Consider the following 11,627-nt stretch of genomic DNA (forward strand, 5'->3'; position numbering starts at 1 on the left):
TAAATTAATGTTTGAAGTACCACCAATGGGTGGTTCCTTCCCAAGATTTTCAAGTGTATATGAAACATACTACATATTTACTTATTGTATTATTTTGTACAGTTGTAAATTACAATAAATAAATAATTAAAAAAAAAATTTACGAGATTTTTTTAATGTTTTAAAATACCCATAAAATCAATTGAAATATCTAACATGATCACACCTACTCTTTCAAAGTTTTGGTAAGGAAAGTTTCGAATTTAGTTTTTTCTACAAATTGTTTCATATTTTAAATCCATAATATGTTAAAAAGCATACTACACATTTTTTTCGAATGATAGAAAGACTAACGTTATTTCAATAACTGGATTTATTTTGGTCTAGAACAGCAGATGTAATTAAGTTATTCGAAGCCATTTTTTTTTAAATTAAGAGACATAACATGGATGCTTATTTTTTCTACTTTGCGTTTTTCAATAAATATTTTCGTAAAACATGTCATATTTTGCTTTGTAAAAACGTACGCAAAGAAGAATTTCATGGTGAACTGAAGAATTGAGACAATTGAGGAAACTAACCAAGAAACTGAGACAAAATTATCAAAATATTTCTATTGATAACTCCTTGAGAAAAAAAAGTGTGAATAATATGTATGACAAAATTTTTGTATAAAAAAAAAAACCATAAAAATATAGTAATGAAATTTTTGTAAAGAATTGTGAAGAAGTATTGATGAGGGAAAAAAACCCTGAATTTTTTTTTTATAAATATGCAACAAGTTAAAATTCCCTGCAAATCATATAAAAAGAAAATCACTCGAATACAAGATATCCTTAGGAATTTAATTGAAAACTTCTTTTCAATTAATGCACTAAAAAGTACATCAAGGAATTGAAGATGCCTTAAGTAACTTACATGATGACAAAGGTCCTGGGATTGATAGATTGATCGAATCTCACCGAAAATCTTCAGACAGATTTTTAGTATTCTTTTATAATTGTTGTGGACTATCATAGAAATTCATCATAATACCACGTTTTTATATAATTCGTAATGTATTCTTATATTATTTATAATTTTCCTGAACCAGGGAAGGTTTCTAGAATAGTTCCTGTTCCTAAAAGATCGGATAATTAATAGTTCAAACTATTATTTCTTATTCCCATTATTGGTGAAGTTTTGAAAAAATTTATCGACAGACTGTTATTGCAAGTAAGAAATTTGCCATTAAATGCTAACCGACTATTTTATCCTCCCCTTCGAAAAAAAAACAAAAAAAAAAATTTATTCTTGGGGCTTTATTCAAATGATATATTTTTTTTCGAACTTTATTCCAATCGAAAATAAACGTTCTATGGCAATCTTTAGACATTAATGGTGCGTTTGACCACACTTGGTGGTCTTCGATCATAAAAGAGCTTGTACTCGAATAATTTATTTAGGTACAGAAAAAATATTATTTTTCTAATAGAAGTCATATCCAAGCAGGGGACTTCATTTCTAGCTGGTGGCAGAGGAATGTCATAGGGTTCATCTCTTGCTTTGGAATAATTAATTATTTACAAACCTTTCTAGATTTTCTGAAACTGCTGAATTCTTAGATATTTCTTTTAAAATTTTTTTGTAGAATAATTATGATTTCATTAAATATATTTTTAGGTCATGTGGACCACTACATTTTTGTTTAATAGTAATTTAAAAACCCAAAAATATGTAAACCAAAAAAAATGATTTCGTACAATCTTCTATAGTGCTCCAATTTTCTTGTAATAGTTTTATGTACTTTTCAACTGACTAATTAGTAAAAAAAATAATTTTTACATCATAAATATTTGTATGTACGTATCTATGTTTTATTCTTATTATTATTTTTTTTTTATCTACTATTGTATTTTTAATACACAAATTAGATATATTATTAATTTATAACATTATATTATAATTTTCTGTTGGCCCATTTATATTATTTATAATTATTTTTAATTAGAACATGTATTCTGTTTTCGTTAAATTAATTTACAGCTTGTTTACTCTAGTAAATGTATTGATATACCCAATCAATTAATTAATTTTCTATTGTTTAAATTTAATTATACATTTATTACGTTTAACAGCCATCGTGATCTCAGGTCCTATTCTCACTTTCCTGTTTCAATGTTTTTCTTCTAATAATTGATTCATTTTGCTTCATCTACATAATTACTTGTGTAACTGGAAAACCCAAAAGATAGGTTTTCTGTAGCAAAATATAAAAGTGTAGCTATGATTCAAGTTAAGCAAAATAACATTCTCGATTAAGTGCATTAATGTCTACTAAATGAACTTAACATTATTTAAAAAATAAAATTCCCTTAAATTAGGCACGTTTAGCCTTAATGGGGTGCTACAAAATTTAAGACAAATACTAAAAACTATTTTCCGTTTTTGGTAGTATACTAATGATAGATTCATGTTGGCAGGGATGAGATGAAGAGAGACGACACGAGGATGGACCGAGAGAGGCTGAGAGAAGACGCGGTGCCTGTGAGGAGGCGGGCCGCCCTTAGATAAGGTAACTAACAAGCTAGATGTTTTTTTAATGTTTATAACATACAGCGATAATGTTTGTAATGTTTCTGTTTCTGTTTTGTTATCCAATAGAGGTATGTATGGTTTACTGAAAAAGAGGTATTTGTGGATAATGTTAAAAAAGAAATGTGTTTGCCTGGTATATTCGATCTTAAGACGTAGGTATACGCATCGAGTTGATAACTGTAAACATCTATGGTTGTTTTGAAGGCTTATGTATAAGGGTTCCTTCGTCTACATGACACATAATCTTTTATTAACCGTTAAAAATGGTGACAATTCATTCCAAGGTTTGAGCACGTAATATGAAATCCATGTTCCTTGACTTAAAACCATTGCATCGATTATCAACTAAGTAAATGAAAAAGATTTGGATCAGGTATTTTTAATACTCCAGTAACATAACATAGAAAACATCTTTTCCAAAATTTAGTCATTGTGTTACATGAGTCATTTTAATAACCAATCCCAAAAATTCAGGTACGGGAATGTCTGTAAATATTCAAAATGAACATTCTTAAATCCACTTTAAAATAATTATTTAATCATAATAATATCATCATCATAATATATCATAATCATTATAATAATATCATTTTCCATGGTATTTGGTAAATACAGTCACAAAATGATAATTTATAGTTTTTAGAAAAAAAAAATGTTATTTTTAGATAAACTGCATATGTACTATAAGCGTACAGATCTTCTTAAAAACTAAAAATGTAGTACATTCAATATATTTTGAAAAAGTTATGCGTAATCTATTTCGGTAGTCTTCAAAATGTCGAACTTGGATTGAAAACTAACAAAATGATTGTTATTTTTTTAGAATAAAATGAACTTTATTAAAACAACTAATAACATAAATAAAATAACTTCATTAAAATAAACTCCGTTCGTCCATTGAGGTCGGAAATTCAGATTTTCGATGTCTAATCCAAACGGACCCAACATACCAAAAAATCAGAACTATACGATTTTTCTACTTGTTTAATTTTTTTTTGCACCAAATTGTATTAACTCGAATGTCATCTTTCAAACCGGTAACGTTAAGATAAATTGAGTACAATAGATTTTTTAATTTCATGAAAATGGACATGATCATTTTAAATGTCCAAACTTTAGTATAAAATAAGTCAACACTTAGTTACTGGCTTCCTGACTAGATCAAATATTTTGCTTTATGTAATTTAAACTAAAAATTATTATATATTTCAAAATATTATTTTTTAATTTTTCGGCTTTTTCATGAACTAGTCTAGAGAAAGGCTACCTCATTAGGATAAAATTAACTGAGCAAATACCGAAACGAAATTTGGTATTCATTATGCATAACTCAAAGAAAGTCCTTGTTCTAGTTGCATGTATATGGAACTCCGTATATGTTTATGGAAAAATTGAGAGAATGAAAGTACATTAGTTTAAATTTTCCGAAAGCAATAAACAAAACTTTTGGGAATTTTGATGAACAGAAGACGAGAAAAGAATAGAAAATAGGAATTAAATTATCAAAAAAAGTTAACCGATCATACGCACTATCTGCTGGGGAGTGTCGAAGGGAAGCAGATTATGATTAATGAAGGATTGAAATCAGTCCATAAGTTATATGGAAAAAAATAAAGCGAAAACAGTACCCAAATAGGTTTCTATTTAAAAAAATAACATTTTCCAGAGAAGTGCCACGATTTTTATATCCACTCATATCTTAAAAAACTATTCGCTTAAGTGAAAAAAATTCACTTAAGTTCTTTCACATCTTCACATGGGTACACATCTTGCGGTGTATTGGTTCGAGCCCAGGGCTTCGCGATCCCAAGTACCATTTCTTCAAGAAACATTCAGCAGTTTATTACCAATTTCAGTAGAATGTTATAATCTTAAAGAAATAGACGTTGAAGGTGTAATAAAAACGAATTTCTAATCAAAAAGCTCCTATACTTTTTGATTAGCATTTTTTTTTTAATTATGTAATTGCTAAAAAAAAAATATTTTTTTAATATGTTAATTATCGAAAATGAAATATTAAATGAGTCCAGGAACTTATTTATTACGGCTGTTTACATGTTGAAAATTATAAATATAGAACTGATTTGGTTAGAAACTAAATTCGCTGCTCTGGGGTGGATATAGAATATTGGGACATATTCTAATACATTCTAAATTGTACCTTATGGAGAATCAAATAAATTTCATTTTTCACGAAAAGATAATAAATTTCGGGATATAAGTAAAAATCTGATAAAAAAAACGGTTGTTAGCATATACACCTTTCATCCCAGAACAGACATGAAAAGCCAGTTATGGCGAAGTGTTTAATTGAACTAATTTTACTTTGTCGATTTAGTAAACCAGGAACACTAAACCGATTTTTTTTTTTTTTTATAATTTAACAGTTTTATTGTATCTAGTCAGAATTATATAAAGTGAATTGAATTGCAACGATTGTTTAGGAGAAATGGATTGAAAAAAAAAAAACATTATATAATATACTTTATAAAAAAATATCTGAAAAGCATAGTGTGTAAGAGGTCTTTATAAGAGACCCTTTTATGCTTGCCATAAGCAAACAATAATGAGAAAAAAAAGTTTTCATTGAATGACCAGGAGCCTGCAGAAGTCGTTAGCTGTTCAAATATTGTCTTTAGGCAACTTGATATTTATTTTACAAACTTCCCGATCCTCCTATTCCTAACACGGGAACTTTTCTGCCCTGAAGAGAATAAAAACAATTTTTATATTTGTTTATATCTCACTTTACATCATACATGTTTTATCTCGTTTGTTATTTGTTTTTCCTTTAGTATTAGTTTGTGTGTGTTTGTTTAACAAAAATTACATATTTAAGTGTGAGTGTCTTGATCCGGGCCCGGGGCATCGCGATAGCAAGAACGATTTCCTCAAGAAACAATCAGCAGTTTATTACCAATGTCAATAGAATATTATAATCTTAAAGAAATAGATGTTGAAATTATAATAACAAAAAAAATTCTAATCAAAAAGTACAGGAGATTCTGTAATTGTAAATTTTTTTTTTATTTTTAATGTATTAGTTATCAGAAATGAAATATTAAATGTATCTAGGACTTTTTTTTATTATGGTTGTTTACTCGTTGAAAATTAGAAACGTAGAAGTGAAAATAAAAGTGGCACTTAAGTGATACATTGTGATAACTTGTTTAGGTTAGAAACTAAATTCGCTACTCTGGGACGGTCCCCATATTCTAAATTGTCCTAAATATTTAAGGTGAGTATGTGTCTGGGATGTGGCAGCAACTTTTTTGACAAAATTGACTGACATTAAGTACCACATTATAGAAGTGATTTTTCATATTTTTTCGAAAACGACTAACGATTTTGACCAGACTCGCCAAGTTAATGTATAGTCGAAAGTTTATTAGTATCGGCTAGGTCTTATCCTCATTGTTGGAGTTTAACAGGTTTTAATAACTTTTTTTTAACAAATATTCCTTAAAGTACCTTTAATTTAAAAAAGAATATATTCATTGTTAGCAATAATAAACAACAATTAAATACAAAACATCAAATAATTTCATGAATATTAAAGATAAAAATAAAATAGGTTCGAATTGGAAAGAAACCAAGCAGATTTCATGCGTACGACTTCGTTAAGTTAAGCTTTTGTATTCTGGACAAGAACAAAGTAGATAATTGTTTTTCCCACCTTAGGAACCATTTAATATGACTTATTATAGCAACAGGAAAATGTTTTGTATGTTTTCATCAAAATTGTTTGCCTTCCCTGCTCTTAGACATTTTTCTGTAAATCACAAAAAAAAAAAAAAAATAAATAACTTCACTGAGAATTTATCAGTCTACTCAAAATTAGAGGGTGTGTGGCGGCACCACCCGCAAGAGATTATTTTATATTTTTATTGTTTCTGTGGTATTTAAAATTTTTTTTTAAAAAATTTATTCATTGATATTTACAACTATATACATATATACACATCAAGTAAATTTGCTGTAAGTGATATTATGACATGATAAAAACATGTGGAGAATTTACCCATTAATAGAACTCCAAAAACATTTCTAAAGGAGAGGATCTCGAGGCCACCTTCTTTTCAGACGTCTAGGAGGATTATTAAGTAGTGAAGGAGAAGCCAGATTAGAAACGAGTTGGTTTGGGTGGTTGGGAAGTTTATTATGGAAGGATTGGTATCTGGTTCTGGCCAAATCGGCAACATAGGGGACATTGAGGTCCTGATGGATGATTTGATTTGTGACAAAGTAAGGAGCATTAAAGATTTTACGAAGGATTTTGGACTGTAAGGATCGCATTCGAGAGGAATTAGATGGTTTAGTGGAGCCCCATAGCTCAACTCCGAATGTCCAAATAGGCCTTATAATAGTCATGTAGATCAGTCTTTTGTAATAGATTGGAAGTTTGGACCGTTTGTCTAGTAAATGTTGTAATAGTCGGAATCGACGAGCAGTTTCCTGTCTTTTCAGTCTTGTATGAGGATTCCATGTCAGTCGTTTTTCCAGATTTAGTCCTAAGTAACGGATCTGTTCAACAGGAATGAGTGGGGTATTATTAAAAGATATTGTAGGGCAAGACGAAGGTTTACGACGAAGGATTTTAAAATTATAAGTAAATAGTAATAATTTTATAATATATTTAATTGATAATCCTGAATGTAGCTATAATAATAAATTTAATTTGTTAATTATATTATAAATGTACCTTTTATTGTTTGGTTGGTACATATAGAGTCCGCAAAAAAACAACACATGTGTCTAAACAATGTCGATCACGTTTTCACGATACACAGTGCAAGTCATTCATTTTGTTCTGTCCTCAATAAATGTTATAAGTAAATAAGTGTTATTGTGAGTTGTTCTGTGTAAAAATCACCACAGGTGATGTGAAAGTTGTGACGTGCGCCCCACCACACCAGATTTTTGTGATGTTTACACAGACAACTCGCGTTATTCTTTTAACACAGAGTATTGTTAATTGAGTTGTATTCATTCCGGAATGAATGAATTTTTTAGAATTATTTGCTAGACGACTTGTATGGCATTTGTGAGTGGTAGTGCTCTGGCTACAATAGGCCTTGTCCAGTAACAATTTGATTGATTTAATTTTATTTGGAAATATAGAGGGAAAAACAACAAAATTGTTATACAGTGTACAGTCTTGTCCTAAAAAATAATTTTAATACTTTGTTAAACACAGGATAATTTTATTCGGTAAAAAAGTAAAAATATTATGGAACTTATATCAAACCATAACATCTTTACCGAATATAATTATCCTGTGTTTTTTAATAATGTAGTAAAATTATATTAATACAGAAGTTCATTTTTACTGAAGTATTCAAATTCGTATTTTAATATAATGAAAAAGCAATAAAACTAAAGATTAAATAATAATTAATGAATCATCATCATGGAATTAATAATTTTGATGTAGAATAAAAACAAAATTACACTAGTTAGAAAAGTATTTTTTCTATATTTATAATTAAAAATGAGGTCAGTAAAAATTTAAAATGTAAAGCCATTGTAATCGGTTACTTTCATTTTCAATAATGAACCATTGTAATTAAGAAAAAATAAATTTAATCTATTTACAAATTTAGGGCTTTAAACGTAAAAATAAATATGCCACGAATAAAAAGCAAAATCCGTAATGAAAAATTCCTTTCCTTATTTTAAGACCTTTGGTATCATCTGGTAGTCAAAGAAGAACATTTTTCATAAAAGTTTGAAGTTCTCGCTGTCATCTTGTAAAGACTAAAGGTTTTAAATTCTTAAATAAATTTTTCAATTACAATAAAATACTTAGAAAGTTGAACATTCACCTTAAATAATTTTTTTAGATTAAAAATAATATTTCAAATGTAAAAAAAAAAAAAATAATGTGATCATTTTTAAATGGTCAAACCTGAAAATGACGCTTCGTTGTATGGAAATATATAATTTTATATTGAACTATGTTCTATTGTTTCTTGTTAATTTTTAAAGCTGGATATTTAATATATGTACATTTATTTTAAGGCAGCTTTTTATATATTTTTTTTTAAATTTACAACCAAAAGTCTTCATCATTTTTCTCCTCATTTCAATTTTTAAATTTCTCTAATTTAGTATGTTTTAAACCGACTAAAATTAAAACAGATGTAACAATTTCCCATCTATGAGGCATAGTGGTATATTGAAATATTGTGGTATATAGGCATAGTGGTGTATTGAAACGATTAATTTTTTTTTCCTCACCATTTACTATTTATTGTCAAATTCAAATACAAGAAAAAATCCTTTAAATTTCACTAAATTAGAGTTAACTATTAGAATGACTATGATGACTGTTAAATTTCAACTAAGGGGAATTGGACCGAAATATTTCTGCAATTAGTTGGTATGTCCTAATTTCTACTCGCATCTTTTGTAAGTTTCATTATGTACAATAGTTCAGGTGTATATGATAATGACCGATTTAAATATTCAAAACTTTAGGAAAACCTCAAAAAGAATGGTTTCATGAGCAAGGTGAGAATTACTAGAATTGCCAGCTATAACTCAGAACACTATGGTAGTACCACCATTAGGTTGAGAGAACTCGCCACTCCTGAGTGCCTTCATCCATTCCATTCCATTGCCTGGTTACAACAAGGAGAAATATATGATGCTCTAAATCATACGTTCTCAACAAAAATAATATACCATCTCAGGTATTAGTGAATTTACCATAACATTCATTTTTAAATAATAATATAGAATACTAATTATAATTCTTCTCAACATGAGATTTACTACCGGAATAGATAAATAAAAGTATCGCATTATATTTGAAGTTAAGATTAAAAAAGTAACAATATCCTTAAAAAAGATTTGAAGAAATAGATTGAGATTACAATACGCTAATGGATTTTTTTTTTTTTTTTTTACAAAATGTATTGCAATTATTAATTTATTGAACATATATGGTTTAGTAATTTTCCAAGTGTTGCTTGTCTTCTACTCATGGTCCTTTGACAGCGATGCTCTCCTCCCAATCCTGCAACCATCTTTCTTGGGTCGTCCACATTGTCGCCACTCTGCCACACTTGATGATAAACTTGGGAAGGGAGCATCCAATGGTACTTCAAACATTAATTTAAATTAGAAGGTCCCATGGCCATCTTCTTTTCTGATGCCACGGAGGACTATCGGGGATTGTTAAGGATGAGAGATTAAGAACTTTGGAATGAAGATGACACAAAATTATTTTAGTGTATTTTCTCGGAAAAAGTAATATGGCCAAGTTATTCTGCATTGAAAAATATATCAGAGCCATATGTTACACTTTCCGAGAAAATTGAGGATATTTCATTTTACGCCCTTGTGCATGGCTAACCTGCCCAGCCATGCATCCAGATTAAAAATCAAGCAAGGTGTCGATTCTTCATAAAACTGAACATATAAACCGACTATAGAATAAAAAATAGAAACTATAGATTGTAAAAGCCAATTTGATTACGATAACAGACATTCTCTAGGCCTATTGTAAATTGGTATGGCGATTGCATTATACGTGATATGTGTATAATGTTCTTAGGATTGTACTTATTGTACGAATTGATTATTTTTGAATATTCTTGTACAAGAGATAAATTGGAGATGCATTTTCCTTGCAATAAAACCAAAGAAATATTTTTGGCAGACTACTTTGAGAACATACTGTCGTGTGACAAACAGCGGGACGAGAGGCAGATTAAGGCGCCAATAATTTTAGAAGAGACTTTACGTACTTTTACGGGTCTAGAAAAGTACTTTTAGGACAAAATGATTATGTAAAAAAAAAGTTACTAAAAAGTTTGTATTTATAAAATATATTAACATAAATATAGCTAGTCAATATTTATTTCTCGACAGACTCGGGAAATGAATCTTGGCATTCTTACTCTGGGGCTGTTAGGTCCTCAAATGTGGAGGACTTGAGTCAAAAAAAAAAATAAAAAATAAAATAAATATGTATTACAAAGGTGAGAAATCCCTATGAAGGCTATACTATGAAATGTTGCGGTTTTTTTTTCCTTTCTAAAGCCGCTAAATTGCATTTTATTATTATTTCTAAAGTTTCCTTGTTTTTCCTGAAAAAAATCTGTGAAATTACATTTTATCAATTTTTTTGCACCTAAGAACGTCTACCAAATATTAAAAAAGTTCAGAGAGATTCACATCTGATATACGCTTCCACCCACTACTATATAGTATATTTCTATATAATATCGGCTATGCTCTGTGAAAATATCTCAGTAAAATGGATAGAAATTTTTAGTAATCGTAAAAAATAGCTTATAAAATATGCGAAATCAATGGGGGTACTTCTTACAGAGTCAATATTCAAGAGTTCAAACACTCATAATTACTTGCTGGATTGTCATTCATTGCCTGATGTAGAGTAAATTCACAAAATTGATTTATTGATTTTATCGCTTTTACATCGAGGAGTGAAAATACCCTGACACTTCATCATATGGTAGCCACGTTCAGCATTATGTTAATTGGGTTGGATTTGAAAGGATTAATAGTTTTGGGAATATCCTAGGTAGATTCGCTTTATGAGACCAGGATGTATTACCTGTTACATTAATGTCAAATATTTCCTCTGATAGGCGAACCGTCCCGCTTTGTGACGGTTCCCGAGCACCATCAATCAGTTAAAATTAACCCCCAAAAAAAAATTTGATGGTGTAAAAATTTACAAGTAAACCTTATAAAATAATAATAAGTCATTTTCATTAAAACACAGAATCTAATGTAAGTGTACTAAATGAAATTGAACATTTAACTTAAATAAAAATTAATAAATATTGTATAACTATGTTGGTATAGTTATACAATATTTTCTTATTTTAGTTATACAATATTTTCCACTTTCGTTCAGAAGATCTAAATTAGCCATAAACTACAGTTCAAAATTATATCCACAAACAGAAAATCCTACACATAAATATATTTTTAATCCAAAATTTTCTATTCTTTTTCGACAAAAACAAAATTCAACATTTCCGTTATCAGAAAGACTGTCCTCGGTTATCGCTTTTCTCAAAACGATAAGAATT

The 11,627-nt window shown here is 28.8% G+C and overlaps 1 protein-coding gene across 5 annotated transcripts in view; it reads left to right on the forward strand.

Annotated features, from left to right (window-relative positions):
- LOC106678972 (uncharacterized protein PF3D7_1120000) overlaps window positions 1–11,627 on the forward strand; it is a 148,735-nt gene that overhangs the window by 40,874 nt on the left and 96,234 nt on the right. For all 5 annotated transcript variants that reach the window (XR_010842928.1, XR_010842929.1, XM_067045533.1 and 2 more), the window contains exon 2: window positions 2,442–2,533. The gene's annotated coding sequence lies outside the window, so the exon portion shown is untranslated. The remainder of the gene's footprint in view (window positions 1–2,441; window positions 2,534–11,627) is intronic.

Source organism: Halyomorpha halys, unplaced genomic scaffold (assembly GCF_000696795.3).
Source record: "Halyomorpha halys isolate HHAL.00 unplaced genomic scaffold, Hhal_1.1 Scaffold170.1, whole genome shotgun sequence".
Taxonomy (NCBI): Eukaryota; Metazoa; Arthropoda; class Insecta; order Hemiptera; family Pentatomidae; genus Halyomorpha; species Halyomorpha halys.